General features: G+C 35.7%; 1 long non-coding RNA gene across 1 annotated transcript; it reads right to left on the bottom strand.

The window, feature by feature from the left end:
• Positions 1 to 16,936: 16,936 nt before the first annotated feature.
• Positions 16,937 to 20,778, bottom strand: LOC113713379 (uncharacterized). The gene is made up of 3 exons (XR_003453526.2): positions 20,425 to 20,778; positions 17,801 to 17,856; positions 16,937 to 17,165 (listed from the first exon to the last, which is right to left on the bottom strand). It is a non-coding gene; the product is annotated as an uncharacterized lncRNA (long non-coding RNA).
• Between the last annotated feature and the right edge of the window lie 582 nt (positions 20,779 to 21,360).

Here is a 21,360-nt window from a genome sequence, read left to right as displayed (position 1 = left end):
AGGGCGAGTTCACCTATAGTACTTCTTGTAAGTTATGCATAGGTGATAACTCAAAAAATTCAAGTACCATAGATTTTGGTAAATCCAGGATGAAAGGACTTTCAATAGTTTCAATGAGTTCTTCTTCCTGCATAAAAGGCTTCTTAACTATTCCAATTATTTCATTCTTATCCATAATGTACTGGGCAGATTCCTCGAACTGGTCATCAGTGATAATAGCCCCTATAGTTCCCTTATACTCAGGAAAGGGATTTTTGCTGACATTTGGCCCTGACTCATCTCTTCTTCTTAGAACTATATCTTCGGTGTTAATCATATCTTGAATCTTATGATTTAATACCCAATAATTGACAGTAGAGCGATCGGGACTTCCAGAATGATAGGCGTAGATGGTTTGAAGATTATAACCAGTAAGAACACCCTTAGCGTAAGTTTTAGGGGGCACTATGCTGATCTTGTCAGCGGTTTTGAGTTGCTCATACAATTTATCGAGGGCTCAGCTCAAATTGGTAAAGGTTCGATATTAGTTTTGGGGTTAATTACATTTACCTCCCCTGAGATTTGACCATATTACCAATCAATCCCTGTAATTTGTCCAAATAACGGTTTCACCCTTTGAATGATCATACATTTAACAAAAACCATTTCAAACATTTAACAAAAACCCCCTTAATGCCGAAAATGCCCTTATTGAGGTCATGTTGCATTAAAAAAGGAACATATTTTTATTTTATTAACCCTGAAGCAATCCAAAAAAATAGAAAAAAGTTTTATTATTTTATAAAAATCATATCTTGCTTCCATAAATAGTTTTGAATCAATAATTATTTTAAATCTTAAAAATGAATATTAAAAATTAGATAAATTGAAAGAAAAATAAAAAAAGAAGAAATTATTTTAATTCCTAAAGTATGGTTCAAATTGAGGAAAACATGTCTTGTGCTCTCCGCAACATGCCTTGAACCACAAATTCGAACAATACTTGAAAATTTAAAATAATCGCTTCTTTTTTATTTTTCTTTCAATTTATCTAATTTTTAATATTCATTTTTAAGATTTAAAATAATTATTGATTCAAAACTATTTATGGAAGCAAAGAAATGATTTTTATAAAATAATAAACAAAAATTTTTTTCTATTTTTTTGGATTATTTGAAGGTTAATAAATAAAAATATGTTCTTTTTTTAATGCAATATAGCCTCAAAAAGGGCATTTTTGGCATTAAGGGAGTTTTTGTTAAATGTTTGATCATTCAAAGGGTGAGACCGTTATTTCGACAAATTACAGGGATTGATTGGTAATATGGTCAAACCTCAGGGGAGGTAAATGTAATTAACCCTTAGTTTTGATTTGGAATTTCACTGGTTTGAGTATGGTTGTAGGTTTGGTTACTTGATGGAACGGATCTTGGGTTATAAAGGGGTTGGGATCGAGTTTGCAAGTTTGATTGAGAAATCTGAGTGGTACGGATATATTTGTGTAGTTCGGGACAAGCATTGTTGACGGTAGTGTGATAAACAGGACGGGAGTTTGAGTGGTACGGGTAGGGAGATGGGTAGGTGGGGCGGTTTTGAAATTTAGGTCTAATCGAAGGGTCTTGATCCCATATGAAGGTAGCTTATCCTTCCTTCTTCTTAAATTAAGGTTTCTTCCCACTGTTATTCTGATCTTGTAGGGCTTCCAATTGCATTTTCAACGTCGATACGTTAACAATTTTTTCTGCCTTAACAAACTCGTCAGATTCTTTCAATTTGTTAACAATAGCCGCAAATAAATACCCAGTCATACAAAAAATCTCCTCAAAGTACGATAGGTCATGAGTTTTAATGAACATGCAAACAATTTCTTCCCCAGTCATAGGGGGTTCCACCTTAGCGGCCATCTTCTTCCAACGTTTATCATATGTCTTATGGTCTTCTGATGGTTTCCTCTTGGTTCTTTCAAGTGTCGTTCTTGTTGGTGTAAGTTCGCAATTGTATTCATATTGTCTCACGAAAGTTGTAGACAAATCCAACCAAATCTTCATTTTCTCATGTTTCAAATTAAAATATCAGTCTAGAGTGTCGCTTTCCAGACTTTTAGGGAACAAATACACCGGTAGATTCTCATCATCCATTGGCTTTCCTAACTTGTTCATGAATATTGGGAGATGCATTTTCAGATTTTTTGTGCCATCATATTTGCTAAATTTAGAAGTTTTAAAATCCATTGGCAACTGCATATCCGGAAATAGGCACAGTTCATCATAGTCTAAACCTCTGTGCTTGTTCAATCCTTGGCTCTTTTCATGAACTCATTGAATCGGTCCAATCTTTTCAGCAAATTTTTGTCGATCAAAGCAGAGGGCTCATCTATTTCGGCCTTCCCTTGAAAGGCGGTGTCCAACATGAATGGCCTGTGGTGGGGTGATGGGGTCCTTGAGGGTTAGATAGCATGTTCAAATTGATTTGTAGATAACTTTGGAGAATTTGGTGACTAATCGAGTTGGCGAAAATATGGTTTGGATATGTATGTAGTAAACTGGGGATGGGATAAGTAAAGGCGCCTTCAGGTGGGATTGTAAAAAGCGAAACAAAAGTGGTTTGGTTGTGTGATACTGAGGCGGTGGGTTTTCTAACTCGTGTTGGTTATCGTTGACAGGTACATGGTCATTTTGGAAACTGTCAGTATTGTTCTAGACCAGTTGGTCGATCAAGTGCCTTTGCACCACCATTTCTACACTTAGCTCGTTGAATCTGTTTAGTATCTCATTTAATTGGACCCCCAGATTCATAGCGTCTGATGATGAAATTATTGCAGCTCTCTCCGATGGCTCCGGATGGGAACTTATGTTTTTACGGTTTCTCAAGACTCGACTGTTAAACCGCGTAATGATGGGGCTTCTATGCGTAGCTATTTTGGAAAATACCTGGGGATGAGGAAAAGGAGTGCGTTTTCTATCAAATTGCTGTAATTTATTCAAAAGAAAAAAGAAAAAAAATAACATGAGTTAGTATATATTTGAATAATTTCGAATGCATGTCCTATGGGGGAACCCTTTTTACGCTAAGAGTTGGCCTATTATGATGTGACACCTTTGAAGTCGAATCCGTTCATCAAACCTGTTTTTTAGTAACAATATTAGACAAAAGAGAAAAGTCATTTGATTGCTGAATTTGTAGAATAGTTACATCATTTCTCGAAGGTGGTTTCTACAAATTTATTAGTTCTCTTCAACCTATCTATTACATTATATTTTGATTCCCTGGAGTAGGGATTGCTCATGTGTTCCGTTTGATCATACAATTCTCCACATTTCCTCTTCAACTCTTGATGCTTTTCTTGCATTTCCTCACATGACCTTCTACTTTTTTCTGCCAACTCCTTATTAGTTTCGACGGACTTTTTCAGTTGTAAATTCTCCCAGTCTTTTGCTTCGATAATAGCCATCAACCTCTTAATCTCATCAGATTGTTCTTCTTGCAATTCTTTTGTACAAGAATCTCTAACCCAATCCTCGTATTGCGGGGTGATTAAGGCGTTTTGCTTGAGTTCTGGAATGTATGCAATGCGCTCATCGTCAAACAATGTTTCCCAAGTTTCAATAATCGGTACCTTCATTGAAATTTAATTCGGACAAATTCCCTTATCGAAACTAATAGTGAATTCAATCAGATTCGGTGTAGGTGGCAACTCTTGAAGTCATCCTAACTGTTTAAGAAATCTTTTTGGCGTGTAAACCACAATACCTTGAGTTCCTAGCAATGTGATGAATTCTAATGACTTGGCACACAAAACAGATTTGAAGCAATCGGTCCAATCCAAAACCCATCTAATCTCTTGATCAGACAACATCTTCAATAAAGCTACGTATTCTAACGGACTTCTCAGTAAATTATTCCTATCAATCTTCATGTGATGGGTTGCTATGTAGTTGTACCCAATCAATGGCAAGCTATCCGAAATGGTAGTTTTCTCCTATGCAAAATCAAATTTGGACCATGAAAGAATTTTGCTCCTTTTTGGCAATTAGTACAAGCGACAAATAAGTCAGCTAAAATGATTGGTACTGTGATGGCCCCACCTCCCCTGGGACGTATCCCAGGATTTGGCGGGTCGTCTGACCAACTCTCGTCAGGACTCACTCACGCGTAAATCGAGAAAGATACCACGTCCATAGAGAAGAAATGAAACATCAATCTCAAACTTAACATATATATTGATGTTCAAATCCAGTTACAAGCTTTATACATGTCCAAAACGTTAAAATAATGACAACCCAAATAAAATCAACCCTAGTCGGGTGTTAGTGCAAGAATAATTGCAAAATCCAAAGACTAGACTATGCTAGTCTGTACAAGTCTCACGCCTCGCTCGTACCCCCTGTAAGGAAAACAAATGTATGGAATGAGCTAAAAACCCAATGAGGTTCCAAATAGCAAATCGACCATTGTTTATAAGTACAAGTTTCAATATAGCAAAGTAATGAGCATGAAAAGTTCAAAAAAGTGAGCAATAACACTTCAAGTAGCAAATCTCAAAATGAACGAGTGTAAAGTTTTTCTTTTAAAACAAAAAAATAACACGATAAGTACTAATCATTCCAAAGTATAAAGATACGGAAGGCTCTCAGAAGCCAAATTCTCATTGCTTCATCAGAGTTTGATCAAATATTAGTTGACACTCCGTCAACTTTCAAGTAAAATAACCAATCCAGTAGTATTTCGCTTAACTCCAATCCGTCCACCATTCAACTCCCTTACCGGGCTCGAACACCAACTAAAAACTTGTTGCAGTACTCGTGTATACCCATGGTTCGTTACCCACTCGACAACACTAGATACCCATGGTTCGTTATCTAATCGACCAAACCCTTGCCGACTCAACTCGATTAACTAACCAGTGGGGTTTGGGTCCCCAAGAAGTCGATGAGATAACATCTCCAATCGACTAAATCAAAATAAAAGTACGGAGACGGGAATAAGAGGCACCTCCCACTCACATTGAGTGTGGTACATGCTGCCGCTCAGCACTTACAAGTCAAGTACAAGTATATCAAGTCAATTACAACAATAAACAAGTATATATCATATTAGAGCAAGTGCAATAAAGTACACTCTTGCCCGATCAAACAAATTACATATCATTAAATCACATCGGTCAAGTATTGAAAACAAGTGTCCAGTTCAATCAGATATTTGGAAGCACTCACCAAAAGTCCAGTGCCTCTTAAAAGTCACGTTCAGGTCCAACTCCCTGGTTGGAGTCCAAATCTGTGATAAAATATCATTTATGAATGTAAAACTCTCTAGAGTTCGAAACATAGGAGTTTCGCTTCAAGAAAATCAAGTAAATGCAACTCATTTAAGTAGTATTCAAGATACTTAACAAATTTCAAAAAATTCATGCTCGCTCGTTTAGTTATGATCAAGAAGTGGTTTCGACTTTAGAAGTTACACTTGGTATCAAAGACTGGAAAAATCGTATTTTGAAAGAGTCACTACGTTCACTTTTCAAGGGTACGAGTTCCGGCAACTTTCAGCTTATATATCTTGACCACAAAATTCGAATACCATAGATGATGCAAGTCCTATTCGACCTCAATTTTTTTACTCAAGTTGCAAGAACATAACCCTAACCCTTAAGTGAAAATTTGGGCAGCACGCCCTTTGGATTTATCTATTTTCCAGCCATTTATGGCTTCTTTATTTTCCTCAAATCAGCCCCAAAGTCACACACAAGCAATGTTACCACCATAGCCCTTCCATTAGGCTCCAAAATCATCCAATTACAACACAAGTTTAATAATACAATCGGAAATCAAGTGTTGAAGTCAAAAGGCTAAATGGCAGATTCGACATCTCATAGCATTTTGGTCACAACTGGAGCTACGTTTATCGGATTGGTGTGAACTTTATACTATTTCAGAACTAAGACAAAGGGTTACAACTTTCAAGAAAATAACTCAACCCAGTTCACAGATTATCCAGGTCGAATTTACAGATTTCAGAACCAGAATGTCCTTGTCAGTATGGTTGTCATCACTGAATTCAAATGACAAAAACTCAGGCTACACAATTCCGATTGAGGCAATTTCAGATGCATTGGAAAGCTGAAACATAGGGCTAAAAGTTTTGTGTTTTGGCTAAAGGCTGATTTGGTACGGATCAAGGTGAAAAATGAGGCCAAATTTGTGAAATTTCAAAACTGTCCATGAAATGAGGCTTTTGGCAGTCAGGGGTATTCTAGTTATTTCACATGATACAGTGCTTGGATCGAGCTGAAATTTTACAAAAAGCTAAAAAACACTATTTACTACAACTTTCATGTTTTGACTTAAGTCTAATTCAGTCTCTAACATGGACGAATGAAGCTGGTCAGAAGCAGGGCAGTTCATCATCAAAGCTGGAAATTTCACTACTAAAGCTGGAATTTTATAACTAAAGCTGGAAAACCATATACCAAAGCCTAAAAGTTCACATCAAAGTCAAACCATCTCATATCAAAACTATCAAGTTCATCTCATGGCTAGAAAATGCATATCAAGGCTGGAATTTAAACATTAAAGCTGGAAAATGAAACCCTAGGCTGAAATTCCATCAATCTTCACCAATCTAGGTTATCATCCATAAAACTTCTAGGATTCAAGTCATCTATCCAATAAAATGCAAGATAAGAGAGAGAAGAAGAGTTTCTTAGCTTAATACCTTCAAACCTCAAGGAAATACACAACATCAAGGCTGCCCAAACAAAATTACTCCACCCAAAGCTTCCTTGTCACCTTGTTGCAAGTTTAATCGGTTTAGATTTGTTGCTCTTGTTGATTTCTCTCCAAATCAATCAAAACCCAAAATGAAATGTGAAGTTTCTCCTCTTTTTTCTCTCTCTCTAGTTCGGCCAAGGGAGGAAGAAAATGAATAGCCTTTGAGGAGAGTTTACAAGATAAAGACTAGAATGGTCTTTGGTCAAAGTTGACTTGATGACCACCACTTGTTGCTCTATTTTTGTTCTTTTTCTCTCTTATTTTTGGTCAAAAATTTCAGCCATCTTAAGATAAAATTAGGGAAAGGAAAAATAAAATAAAACAAGGAGATTATAGTAATAAAGTACTGGTCAAGTGCGGTACTCCACCGGTAACAAACGGCGCACGTCGGTTCAAACCTATTTTCCTTAACTCTCTTGCACTTGTGTTTTAACTTATGATTCATTAACTTATTATTAGCACTTCTAATCACACACATTCTCTTAATTAATACTTCTTCTTATCCACCAAATTTAGTATACATACCTCACCTGTGAAGACCCGAAAAATTTCTTATTTTTTTTCGAATATTAATGGTTTCATTAAATATTTATCCACCTGTTTTCCCCAAATAATTTATTACGACCATTTTAAATCCATTCGTATGGAATAATGTCTTCATTGTGTTTTTAAAATGTCCCGTTAACAATTTCAATTTTCGGAAGGATTGTTTAAGTGCGAGATAGTGAACACGAGTGTTTCGAGGTGATATTATATTCGAGAGCATGATTATCCTGGGGAAATTAAGAACGGACAATAGCAGATTAAGAAAAGTTAATCGAGAATTAAAGGTGAATAAGTTCTAAGTGAGCATATACTACTCACGCGTGGATAGTTTTCCAAAAGACGCATGGATACAAATTTATTGAAGATTTGAAGAGTTAATACTCGACTCATGTGAGGACTCATAAAAACTATTATTTTATTTAAACCTAATTTATGGCTTAATAAATTATTTAATTGGATTTTTGCCACGAGGAATATTTTCTAGTCTTATTAGACCTAAATACATGGTAATATAACTTCGTTATATTTTTAAAATGATTTGTTTCAAAAATTAATTTCCTAGAGCGCGTTTAGTAAAAATAGTGAATAGTGCTTGGAGATTTTAACCGCGTAGGAGCACAATGAACTTGGAATATTGGAGACTTATACTATGGTCCTAAAATAGGTAATCTTAGGAATAAAAACTCATGTGATAGTTAGTAGTGCAATCGTTATAAGAATTTCTCGGAAGTTTCGCGTTATAACGTTAAATTTGACGGTACGCGTTTTCACACGCGCGACTTTATTTGAGGGACTTTAGACCCTTATTTCGGGACAATTAAGAGTGAATAATATTTACAAGAATATAAATGCATTGGAGGTTTAGTGCACTAGTGAACCAAACGCGCGAGAAAATCGAGCTCTAATCGCGCCAAACGCACCCTAATGTGAGTTGACTAATGGGTGATTTGAGGCCACAAGTTAATGTCTTCTCTTGGAAGCTTAGAAATCTGATCACACTCTCTCTCTCCTCTACCCAAGACAGCCGACCAGCTCTTCCTCCCTCTCTAACTCCATTGCTTCAAAATTTCTGCTCACTAATCTCACTCAAAACCACCCCAAATCATCTCCAAATTCAACCAAACTTGCACCACACCTAGCTTGACACTTGAGGAGCATTTTGAGCTGCAAACAAGGGCTGGAAATCACGGTTTTTCTGGGGTAATAGAGGGCCGAAAATTCTGCTGAACATCAACCCAAAGTAAGTGATGATCCACTCTTGGAAACTTGAAGTTTGGAAGCTATCTTACCTTGTTAAGTTCATGCATGCATTTGGTTAGCTTGATATGGATGTAAAATGTGATAGTGGGCTCTTTGTATTCCCACACTTGGGTTGTTGTTGCTGATTTGAGGATCAATGTTGGATTTAATGGTAGTTTAATGGTTATAATGATGAATTTATGGAGTGTTATTGTTGGGAACTCAAGTAGAGGTCATGACCAGAAATTGCCGAATCTGCCCCTGTTTTGTTCGGCCATGATAAGGCCCATTTTTGGTGATTTATTGGCATGATCCTGATGTGTATATGTTATATTATGTGTGTAGAAATTTTCGTTGGAAAACATTAACGATTGGATGGGCAAATGAATTTATTCATGAACTAGGCATGCTGGAAAAATTATTTTCGGGTAAAACTGTCCAGTGGTCGTATTTTGGCCATAACTCTGTCCTCGGGTGTCGAAATCAAGTGCCGTCGGTGGCGTTTGAAACTAGACATTCCTAGCTTTAATTTGAGATAAAATTCACGTTCTGATTGTTTGTGAGTGATCCGACCTAAATGTTTTAAGTTAGCTGTCCTGTCTCTCGGATTTGCTGGAATGGCTTGTTGAGGCAGCAACTTGAGGCTCAATTTTGAGCTGGTTGCTTGCCAAATTTCAGAACATTTCCTTCTGTGAACTTTTAGTTCCGTGAATGTATTTTCTAACGCCATAAACCATGCCTCATTCCGAGTTAAATTGATTGATTTGTGACTAAAACAAGAGGACTGCCCTGTTTTGAAAAAACGTAGTATTTGGACTGATTTGGGGCAAAACTTGGGAATGATTTTATTAATTGAAGTTCTTGATGCTCATCACTTACCAAAGGTATCATGGATGAGTCTTAGACCTTTGTTTCACAAATGAACCATGTTCGGATAGTTTTCTTGGTTAAACGATTTGAAATTGTGAAATGAAAGTCACAAGGCAGATTGCCTTAGAATTTTTCCTGAACTTTGGTTGACTAATTAACTACCTTCCCGAGGGTATTTTTCCCTGAAATTTGATAGAGGAATACCTTGCATATATGAGTAAAATACTGCCAATTTTGGCACCAATTCAAGTTCGTTTCGATACCGAATTAAATTGCTAGTGTTGGAGGTTCAAAACTGGAAATTCTTCTTCAGTCTTGAATCTTCCTCAACTTTGAGCTACCGTATCTCGGTACTCGAAACTCCGATTCTTGATCCGCTTGTTTTGTTATAAACCTCACTTGTAACACTAATCGAGCTGTAAATTTCAGAGGCCGGTTTGCAACATGTGAATCGTGCCGAATTTCCAAAGTTGGCCGAAATCCAACTTAATTCTGCCTTGTACGCCGAACCTGTACCTTCAAGCTCATTTTTGAATACCTTCCACTTAGATTCATGGAAAAGTGTCTTTCAAGAAATTTTAGTACTTTCTAAGAGGTTTCCAACGGTACCAAGTTTTATAATTTTGGACCTACTGAGTGCAAGATCTGATTTTTTTCTAAATTTGACGCGCAAAGCTGAAATTTGCTGATTTCTTAGAAAATGAAAATTTGAAAACTTGTTACTCCTTCTTGATGATAATTGATCGCTTTAAACTTGATTTCATGAAGGAAATCAGTTTTTCTTGTGTTAATAAAACCTCACTTTTGAACCTTTATTTTGAGTGGCTAAGGTTCTTGGTTTGAGGTATTGACTAGTCCAAATAAGCGTAACTCCTTTCTTGATTAATACGTGATTGTGAGTGAAAAATACTTGTTAATTGCTTCAGGTGCTCAAGCGAGTCTTGAAAAGAATCCCGGATGGGACAACTAAAGATTTTCCCGCTCAATTACTTTTGAATTGGTGAGTGTCAAGTGCCTGACTTGTCGTGTTTACTTGATTTACCTGCTTATATACGTGAATATCACTTGATGAGACGAGTGTGTACTTTATCGCACTCGCTCTCCTTTACTTGAACTTTACTTGTATTAACTTGGTTTTCAAAGTCGATTGAGTGAATCTCGTCGACTAAAATATACCCGTTTTCGTGTGCGTGTCGTGTTGCCATGCATGTCGTGTATGTCGTGCGTGTCTTGTTGTCGGGTGGAGTGAACCTCCTCGACTTATGGGGACGCCCAATTCTCTTAACCAATCTTACAACTCGAGCCGGCATGGGCTTGGTCGAGACGTTTGATAAACCAAGAGAGTAACAAAACACAACTTGATCTTTTGAGATCTTGTTCGGCATACTCGTGGAGTATCGCCCTTTCCGTGCGTGTTCAAAAATCAAAACTTGATCTCTTGAGATCTCGTGTGGCATACTCGACGAGTATCGCCTTTTTCGTGCGTGTTTGGTTTCGGATCCGAGAGGGTGGAATGTTGGTCGGAGGAAGTAATAAGTGAAGTGTCTACGGATAAAATACCCACCAGGATAACGGAGTGTCATCACGAGGGGGTATCGGATCGAGCCGTGGCGAAGCAAGAGGAAAATAGCTCCTGAGAGCTCCTATATCCTTGAATTGTTTCTGTTTATTTTTCTCGCTCGAATTGTAAATTACTTGAATATTGAGATTGTTATTTGGACAACGTGCTTGCATGTGTGTTTTCTTGGCCTCACGAGCGTTTCGCTCACCCCGTAGATTTGTTTTCCTTAACAGGAATGGATGGAGTGAAACTCGTTGGAACCCTTTGGATGTACTTTTGTATTAGGGTTTCAATTGTAATTGACTAGACATTTTGGCTATTGTATATATTTGGGAATTGATGTATCTTTTGGATCCTGACGTAAGAATTGGATAACGGATGTATTTTGAACACGTGGTACAAGACTTGGATATTCGTTTATGGAAGCGATTTTTCCTTATTAGACTGGTATAAATCGTTATATATTGTTAAGTTTGAATTGATTTGTCTCGAGTCCTGGCGAGAGCTAGGCAGGCGTTCCGCGGATACCCTTGGGTTCGCCCTTGGGAGAAGTGGGGGCGTCACATCACCAATTAATCACACTATCAAAAGACGTAAAAATCCTAGTTTACCTTAACGATGAAAGTAAAGGGAAAACCCTTGGTTCTATGATTAATTGTAACTATTGAGGAAGTGAATGAGTAGTAAAGCTCTTGTAAAATAATAGATTCTAAATAAAAGGGAATTTTTAAGAAAATATAAGGAATTTTACAAGTTCTCACAATCACACTACCAAAATGCACACAAAAACACACACCAAAACCCTAGTATGCACAAAAACCCTAACTTATGCCATTCCTTTAGAAAAATCATAACTTGAATTATAAATATAAAAAATTTATACAACTTGGCTTGTTAAAAACTAGACTTCAAATACTAAGAATCTTTAGAAAACATCTCAAAGAGATTTAGTTCGTAAGTTGGTCTAAATTGAGCCATAAGCTACTACAACATTCCTATGTTTACTTGTGCAGGGCAGAATTTTTTGCCAACTTTGCCAATTTTCTAATATTTATAGACATTGAATCAAACTCTGAATTTTCCACTGTAAGAAGCCTTATGAGTCTAGTTTCAAACGCAACAAACGGAACTCAATTCCGATCTTCCTATACGAAGTTATAGCCAATTTTCCAAAGCTGCGCAGAGCCTCCTGCGAAAATTTTTAGATTTTCTAACAAGTTGAGAATATGAAACTTTTCTTAACAAAATTCACTCTCTTGGCTCAAATTCAACCATTAAAGAAACTAAGAATCAAAGGTAAGTGAGTTCACATAAGGATTATACAGACAAGTAAAATTTCGGGGTCTCACAGGTACTATAGAGTATAATTGGTTCTTAATCCCAAGGAAGAGATCAAACATAAGTTTCGTGATCCTGAAGGCAATCTTCTTGTTCCTTCGTGGAAAGAGGTAAATTCCCATCATGACAAGTCCATATACCCATGATCTCTTTCACTCCCACATGGCCTTAGTTGTAAATGAAAAATCTCCGAAATGTCTCTCAAATAAATCTCTTAGTGAAAACCTGTCAAACAGGAATTTCAAATCTATACTTTGATCAAACCCTTGTACTACAAATTCCTTTAATCCAATGAAATGACAAACTCAACTTTGTCGAACACAAATGGGAATATTACTACGGTGCCATGTACTGGCAAATTGAGAAGACTGGCTACCTATTCAATTATTACGGTCACTTCTCGATTTTCTATCCTAAATGCTGAACAATTAGGGTCCTACAATTATACCAAGACTTCTACCAAATAACCACCTGACTAAACGTTTTTGAGATCTCCAATTAGTCCTAAGTGAGATGCTACTTGATGGAATTCACTAAGTAAAAAAAGTGTGGGCTACCTCTGAACCTCAATCGGAACTACCAGCAACTGTTTGATTCATCGAAATCTGTCCATCTAGAGTATAAAGTTTGGGTCAAATACCTTACCTACGAGGTCCACCCCTCTAGTCTTAACAGAAATTTAAATATGCAAATTTCATAATAGGTTAGATGCCCTGGGGAGAAAAGGTTGGCATAATCCTAAAGCGAGATTCCCTAAATGACATTTCCTCTAAGGTTGATGCATGATGCCAGTTTATCAAAATAAATAAATATGCAATAATGGGAATTAAATATGACCTAAAGGAACCCTTTTTATATGTCAGGGTAGGTCTAAAAATGAAGTGCAATATTAAGGTATTAAAATGCAATGACTTGTAATTTAAACTGTGAGAATCTATCTACTAAGATGAGCTCTTAAAATAGTACCATACCAGAACTCTTATTTTTTAAGGTTTGTGAATGTAAAAGAAAAGAAAATAAAGAAATGTTAGTTCAATAAATAACACATAAAACGTTGGATCAATAAAATGATACAAAAATGTAAAATAAAGAAAGAGGGGTAAAATCTCTTCCCTCATACCTGGTGTTTCTAATTGGGTAAGGTTGATTTTATCCTAGACAATTTCTAATATGGGTACATGAGATTGGGCTCACTAATGCATCTAGATTCGATAAGATTTCAGACTCCCAAACCTTCAGAATAAGAGGCAAAGGGTTATCAATCCCAAAATCCTTAGTCAATAGTTCAAATGATCCCTTAGACATTGTTACATGTACGTCGTGCCTAAACCACATGTCTAAATGGTTCGATCCTAATCCTGATAGGGAGGAGTGGTGTGACGACCACTAAAAAGAAAATAAAATAAAGAGTTATAAAGAAATAGTGTATGCACGTATAAAGTGCTCCTTTGAGGGGAGGAATTAATATTAAGCACGCATGAAAGTTCTAAAGTGATATTCCCCCCACCTCTAATACAAAAGTGCAATAACATAAATGAAAATAAATAAATTATTCATCGCATGCATGGGAAACAAGAGGCGGTTGCGCGTGTGAAATGCAACAACCCTAAAAAAGAAAAGGAAAGGAAAAGAAAAATACAACCTTAACATCCCAATGTGATATGTAAAAAATGTAAGAGAAAGAAAAGGATCGACTAAACCAAGTGTTTGGACTCTCTAAAATTCTCCAATGGAGTCGCCAGCTATCGCGCCCCTCTTTTTAAAAAAAAATTATGCTGAAAAAATGAGTTTTTGATTAATTTTATTTGAAAATTATTTTTTTATTTTAGAAAATAAATTAAAAAATGGCCTAAAATGGGACTTAAAATATGCGACGGTTTTGACCCAAAATAATCGTTTAAAAAGGATTTTTAGGAAAAAAATAGAAGTCTTCACTTGGTATTGAGTTTAGGTGTACCAAGTTACCTAAAATATATTTTTAAACAAATAAATAATAATAAAACGCTTTTTAGACGATTCCAAATTTTTGAAAACAAGATAAAAGAGTTCGAAAATCTCGATTGAAGAAAAAAAAGGCAAAGATTTGATAAATTCAAATCTAAGGCACCCTTTCAATCAAACCAAGGGTAGTTGCAAGATTTAGTCAAAAATTTTCCTAATTTAATCTATAAACTTATCACATTAGGATGTTTCTATATGGATGTGAATCTAGACCTAGGGGGATATTGGGTGGGTCGGAATGTCTTTTCAAAGTTTAATTGGGATCAATCACATTAATTGTGATTCTTAAAAGATTTTTTGAAGAGATCACGAATATGCAAAAGATGAAATCCAAAGAAAAGAAAAATAATAGTAGATATATATACATGACCTAAAAGAGAGGACTGCAACATAACGGGTACGAGAGTCTAAAATTCATGACATAATTTTCCTTTCTATAGAGGGATTAAGAGCGTGCTAAGGTTAAGAAACTAGACTCGTCCATTTTCCATATTCGAAGTGTGACTCTCCTAACCTAATCAAGCAAATGGACTAACCTATTTCTAATTTTTTAAAATGAGATGCAATTTTAAATGATATAGTCCAAACATATAGAAGGTAAGAGAATAATAGTAGGGAAAATACCATGCAATATGAGAAAGAGATCTTAAAAATGACAAAGATGCATGAAATGCAATAAATATCACACAAGATATGAATCTAGCGTGAAAACGGTTTAAAGATCTAGCATTGAACTAACACATTTCTACAAGTTCTCACTAGTGTTGGACTAGTGAGAAAACGGGGAGAAAGGTCACAACTAACGTTGGACTAATGTGGTGATGTCATATATTTATTATAAACAAATAAATCATAATTAACGCAAATAAACACATAAAGCACATGGAGCACATAACACGTAGGCATGATATTTAGATGTAAAATCCTAAAGAAAGCGAATAAACACATAAACACATAAGCATGCAAGCATGCAAACAAAGAAATGTGCATAAAGACCTAACTACTACATTTGGGGTTCTAACTACAAGCCAAACGGGAAATTTTAAAAATAATAACCTAACTATTACATTATCTAACGAATTACATTTTTGGTAAAATTAAAACCTATCTATTATATAACTTAACTAAATACATGTCTTGAACATCTATCTATTACAACTTGACATTTAAATGCCTCTCAAATAATCATCAAAATTAAATAGAATAAATAAAATTCAAAATGAATAAAATGAGTAATTAAAAGAAAAAGCACTCAAAACATGCAGTTACACATTAAAAAATACATAGGAGTACATAAGAGGATTTAAAATAATAAAAGAAGATACCTCCCTTGAAATAGTGGTTAAATGAGGTTGGATTTATCCTATTTATACTCCAAAATCAACAAAATGATCAAGGTACCAATTTAATTAACAAATAAATTATAAAGAAATAGAAATAACGATGAAATCTACTAATTAAAAGCATTTAAATGAAGTATAATTAACAATTAAGAAGATCGAAAAAATTATACTTAAGAAATCAAAACTATCAGAGACCCAATTTCAAAAAATGAGAAAGTTTTGAGGGTCAAATTATAATTATTACAAAGATTAGGGTTAAATTTGAATAAAAGATAAAGTTCAAGGACCAAATTACAATTAAATTAGAGACCTAATTGAAAGAAATTCAAAGTTTTAGGGCCAGAGTGAAAAAACTCAAAAGATCAAGGACTAAAATATAATTTTTGTCTCTGGCCTCGTAAGAAGCCGAAAGGCCAGCGGGCCATTTTATCATTTCCCTGGGCCACATAATCATCCGGCCTAGCTTAAACCCAAGGAAAAAGAGACGGGGTGGCCTGTCATTTTTTACCAAATCAACCCAACCTACATGCATGTACTTTGGCTCCAAAGCCCAAGTCAAAATCCAGAAAATACAACAAAAGCCATTTACAAAAAGCCCAACAAAACAACATCAATCCAAACCTTGATTTATTTTACCAAACCCAACAAAATATTAATTCTACCAAAAATTATTGAGCCCTAATTAAGCCCTAAAATCAAGAAATAATTTGTTTAAAAACATACTTAAAACATGCAAAAGAGGAATAATGCTTAAAGGGGTAAAATTGATTCATTTTTTCTAGATTTTGGGCCACAGTGAGATTATTTAAAAGGTTGGAGGTTAAAATATATTTTTCAGAAGTTTCCATGCTAGACTATCGCAACAACTCTGAAGCTATGGAATTTCACCCAACCAGCAAACATTTGAGATTGATTTTTGCAGCTTTGGGATAAAATTGTTGTAAAAAACTTGATATTTCAAAAGATTTTTTTCGTTTGTTTCGGACTAGAGCTTTATCTGATAATACTTCATGAGAAATGGTTGTTTCTATTTTGATGGAAAAGTTTTCAAAGATAAGGCTTTTGTGGCGACCCCACTTCCCCCTAAAGCGAACCAAAGGGTTGGCGGGCCGTCTGCCCAACTCTCGCCAGGATTCGCGCAAGCATTCTAACCCAAATCCTTTCAAAGGATAACTTAATCTATGATAAAACAAATCTTTCCGAATAAGATCATCCTTACATCCACATTAACTTCAGAGATAGCAGAGATAAATTAGCCAGTCGAGGCTCTTAAAAGTCCCACGTGCTACGTACCAAAATATAAAGTCATACCAATCCGGATAGATAAATACATAAATCTCTATTACAAATCTACAGGCCAAGTAATCGAATTAGGGTTTACACATTTTCTAGTTTCAAGTGGCAATCCAGAATGAAAATACATTATCCCAAATAACATATTACAGCCCACAGAATAAGTTATAGTACTCAAATACAATCCAAAAGGGAAACTTAAGTAAGCATCCAGCTTTCAGTTTCCAGAACCTGTTAAGGAAAAACAATAAACGTGGGGTGAGCTAAAGCTCAGTGGTGCCCCAAAACATGCAATCACATAAATCAAACAACGGATAACAATTTAAACAAATTTAATCAATTAGGAAAGCGTATAACAGCACAAGGTAGGATACAGGGGCTCTCAGGAGCCATTCTCCTCGCTTGATCAAATACCCTCGTAGTTGACCCCCCCGTCAACTTTCACTACTTATAGTCCATGTAGATCCACTTATTTTAATCCTAACCCATCACCGTTCATTCCCCTGTCCCGGGCCCGGATTTCGACTAAAGACGCAGTATACTCGAGATATACCCGTATAAAATTAGTCGAGGGATTCACCCAACGACGTTATTGCAGTTAGATTCACGCGTCAAGGGATTTACCCTGCGACGTACTGCAGTTAGATTCACGTGTCGAGGGATTTATCCAACGACGTACTGCATTTAGATTCACGGATTCACTAGAAAACGTTTCATACACGTCACCACTCGAACGGCTAGTGCGATAAAGTACACACTGCTCATTTCGATTGATCAAAAACCATTTATTTCATTTTGACAATTATCACATAGCGAATTGATAAAGCACTTAACCACGTAGGCATAAAACACGCAGAGACACTCACCAAGAGTGGAGTTCAGATATCAAGTTGGGAATCCAATTCCGCGTCCCCGCAATATCCTAAAAACCAAATTTTGAAACTATAAGTTTCTACTCAATTTTTAAGCTTATAAACATTGAGGTATATCTAATATACTACTAGTTCACTTTCCCTTAGAAAAATCAAGAGTCCCTTAGGTTAAAACTTGACAAAAGTAGAAGAAATGTTTCCTATAGTTTTCCTTGAGTTACTTTTCTTATAAAAGGGTAACTAGTATTATTTTCTTGAAATAAGTCGACAAACCTCTTAATATCAATGTTAGAAAGTTACTTTGAACATTTTTTTAAAGTTACGGCTTTTGCAAAAATTATCCCTAAAAACTATTTTTCTTAAAATAGGGTTTCCTGCCGAGCAAGTTTCCCAGGCTTGTCACTAAAATTAGTAAAACTCGTATTTTGGAACTTTTTCTATAGTTAACTAGCCAAGAGCAATACTTAATGAAAAGAAAAGGAATAAAGTAAGACTTAGGGTTTTCAAAAGTTATAGAACTTATTTACTACAGCTATCAAGGCTAGTTTGAGCTAAAGGAAATTATCGGGATGGAAAGTTTCAGGCAAAACACTAAATATTGAGTTTTATAATCTAATACTAGCTGGAAAAATATTTTTGATTAATTTGATCACAGTTACTCGAGTTCGCAAGGTCGATACAACTTCCACAGCTCCGATTCCGTTTCGAAATCATATTATGGATCAAAATATGGCAAGAATCACATAGCAAATTACTAGGGCTTCTTCAATCATTAGCCCTAGATTTCAACAAATGCATTTCTGATAAAAATAAAATGAACGACCAAGGCTTCATCAATCATTAGCACTTGGTTTCAGCAAGCCCATCATAAGCAAATAAAAATAAAAGTAAGGCCTCCAAGACATTCCAGCAATTAACTTTCATCATCCAGTAGTACTTATAAATTCATTCAAATGGCCAAGGCTTCATCAATCATTAGCTCTTGACAACCAATACACACTTTCAAATACCAATTCATTCAAAACAAGAACAAAAACTACAACCAACTTGAGATCCAAATGATTCCAAGAATCTAAAATATCCATTAAACTTTCCACTTTTATTTGCTAGAATCACTATACATATAGATTATAATCTGTCCAAACCAAGCTAAAGTAAATAATACACAAATCCAGCAAATAAACTCACCAAAAGTCCCAACCAGTTCGGTCATGCTGGAAAAATATTTTCCTTCAAAAATTGCTTTAGTTCATGTTCCACAAATCAAACAATTATGAAAATTATACTGTTGTAGAATAGATTTTTAATACTATCACATCCCAGAAGACACTTTTCAGAGATTCAAATCACAAATGGGCCAAATATTCTATCCAAGTCAAGAATTCAGTTTCCTGAGGAAACAGGACAGCCTACTTTGGGGAATCACGGACAGCAGTACACATGGAGGAAAAATATGAAATTTCTACAAAACAAAGGCCGATGACTCTAGTTTCAAATGCCACTGACGGCACCTCAATCGGATTTTCCTACACCAAGATATAAGCATTTTACTGAGACTGGTCAGAGAAATCCGAAAATCTGGAAACTCATTTTTTACTTGTGAAAAACTCCTTTTCCTCTTTTAAAACCATAAGACTCTTATTCAAACCATCATACATTTAAGTATGACATTCATACCAGCATATATCAAAGCAAATAACGCTTAATTCCAATAAATTATTCCACCAAAAAGTCCCCATAAATCTGTCATCAGCTAAGATAAAATTTGCCAGCAATTGATAGTTTATTTATATAGCTTTTGTTCCTAGTTTTCTTCAATTCTTACCTCAGCTCAACATGCAAAAGGTGATTAGCAAGCCTCAAGCAAATCTTAAACATCCAATACGAAAATCTGAATTGAAATTCGAAAACAAAACTAATTAAATGCTCACTTCCTTCTCTCGACCAAGCTGGAATATTTTGCAGCAGAAAATTTCCCTCGGTTTCAATCCACAATTCAACTTTTCCTCAGATTTTCTTCCATTAAGCTTCACTTAATACTTAAAGCTAACAATCTATATGAAATTCATAACAAAATTTTCCATTTGACAGCAATTACAAATGCAAACAAACATGAAGTCTGTCGGCTATTCCAGAAAATTTCCAGCAGCTAAGTTAGACGCAAATCTGGATTTTCTTCAGCTAAAACCTTGTATTAGGTACTCAAAACCAACATGCATGACTAATTAGTGGAATTACTATCAGCTCTGGTTTAAATCAAGTTCAGACAGCACTACTATCATTCACAATTCCAGAATTTGGTTCAACCATTCTCGGATGTTCTTGCATGAAGCAGAGTCGTGTTTCTTTTTTTTTTCTTCTAGCGTAATCCAGCTAATTAGCTTTATGCATGGTTTAAACATCTTGTTTTCAGTTAGTTAAACACATTTCTAAGCTCGGATTATTACAGATTAGCTAATTAAAGTATCAATTTCCAGCTCAAACTTTCGACAGCTTTAATTCTTTTCCAAAACAGATTTCTTAAGTCACAATTCCTCATCTAACCTCACAAGCACCACATGCAAGTCCATAGCTGACCTCACTTGCCTATAACCAACTAATTTCAGCTCAGAAGTTACCTCAAATGGAGCTCACACACGCGGTTAGCAGCAGAAATAATCCTCCTCCCTTTGGCAGCCCAGAAAATGCAGACCACTAGCTCTCTCTCTCCCTTGCTCTGGGTTGCGGCTGGAATGGAGAAAGTCCAGCCCTCAGTCCCTTCACCAGCTCATGGTTAGAAGGACGATGCTCAGCTAGACTCTCTCCTCTCTCTCTAGTTTGCGGACAGAAAGGAGCAAAAGAAATTAAACAGCTCGGTTCTTGCTCCTGTCGATGATACCGAGACAAGGAGTGATGTGAATTGAAATGGTATTATGAAGTGTTGGAGTTGCCGAAATGAGAAGCTAAGCCGTGGATGAGGAAGATGGAATAGAGTTGCGGTAGTGGTTTGTGATTTAAAAATGAGGAGGAAGAAAGGTGGTGCCGCGGTTTTGAGAAGGATTGCGTATAAGAATTGGTTGCGTATCGAATTGGTAATAGCTGCGGTGATTGGACTTGCGGTCAAAAGTCTTGTTTGGTTTGCATGGAATTGTAAGGGTATTTTAGTCTTTTCACTTTGCTCCCTAACCTCAACTTAACTTCTCAATTCCGACTTAATTCTAAAAATTATCCCCAAGTGTGATTTGAACGTCTAATCATATCCTAATATATCTAAACCATTTTTATCGAATAATAATCGATTAAACTTGAATATTAAGGTTCCTAGTAATTCTTATATTATTTAGCGATTGAATTAGTTATTAGAATTTCCAATTATTATATCTCAAGAATTAGAGTTAATCTAACTCGAAATTTATCGTTTTAGTAATATAAAGTCAAGTGAAACAATAATTTAATCCAAGGGTGTCAGTTTGCACATAAAAATTATTTCTACGCACTTATTGTGAAAACAAAGAAGGATAAGACTATAATTATCGAAATTTTCACGCCTTAAGTATGTTTAGTATATTAGTATC

The sequence above is a fragment of the Coffea arabica genome, chromosome 10c, assembly GCF_036785885.1.
Source record: "Coffea arabica cultivar ET-39 chromosome 10c, Coffea Arabica ET-39 HiFi, whole genome shotgun sequence".
Classification (NCBI taxonomy): Eukaryota; Viridiplantae; Streptophyta; class Magnoliopsida; order Gentianales; family Rubiaceae; genus Coffea; species Coffea arabica.
The sequence above is the reverse complement of the archived record's forward strand: the minus strand, read 5'-3'. Positions and strand labels throughout refer to the sequence as shown.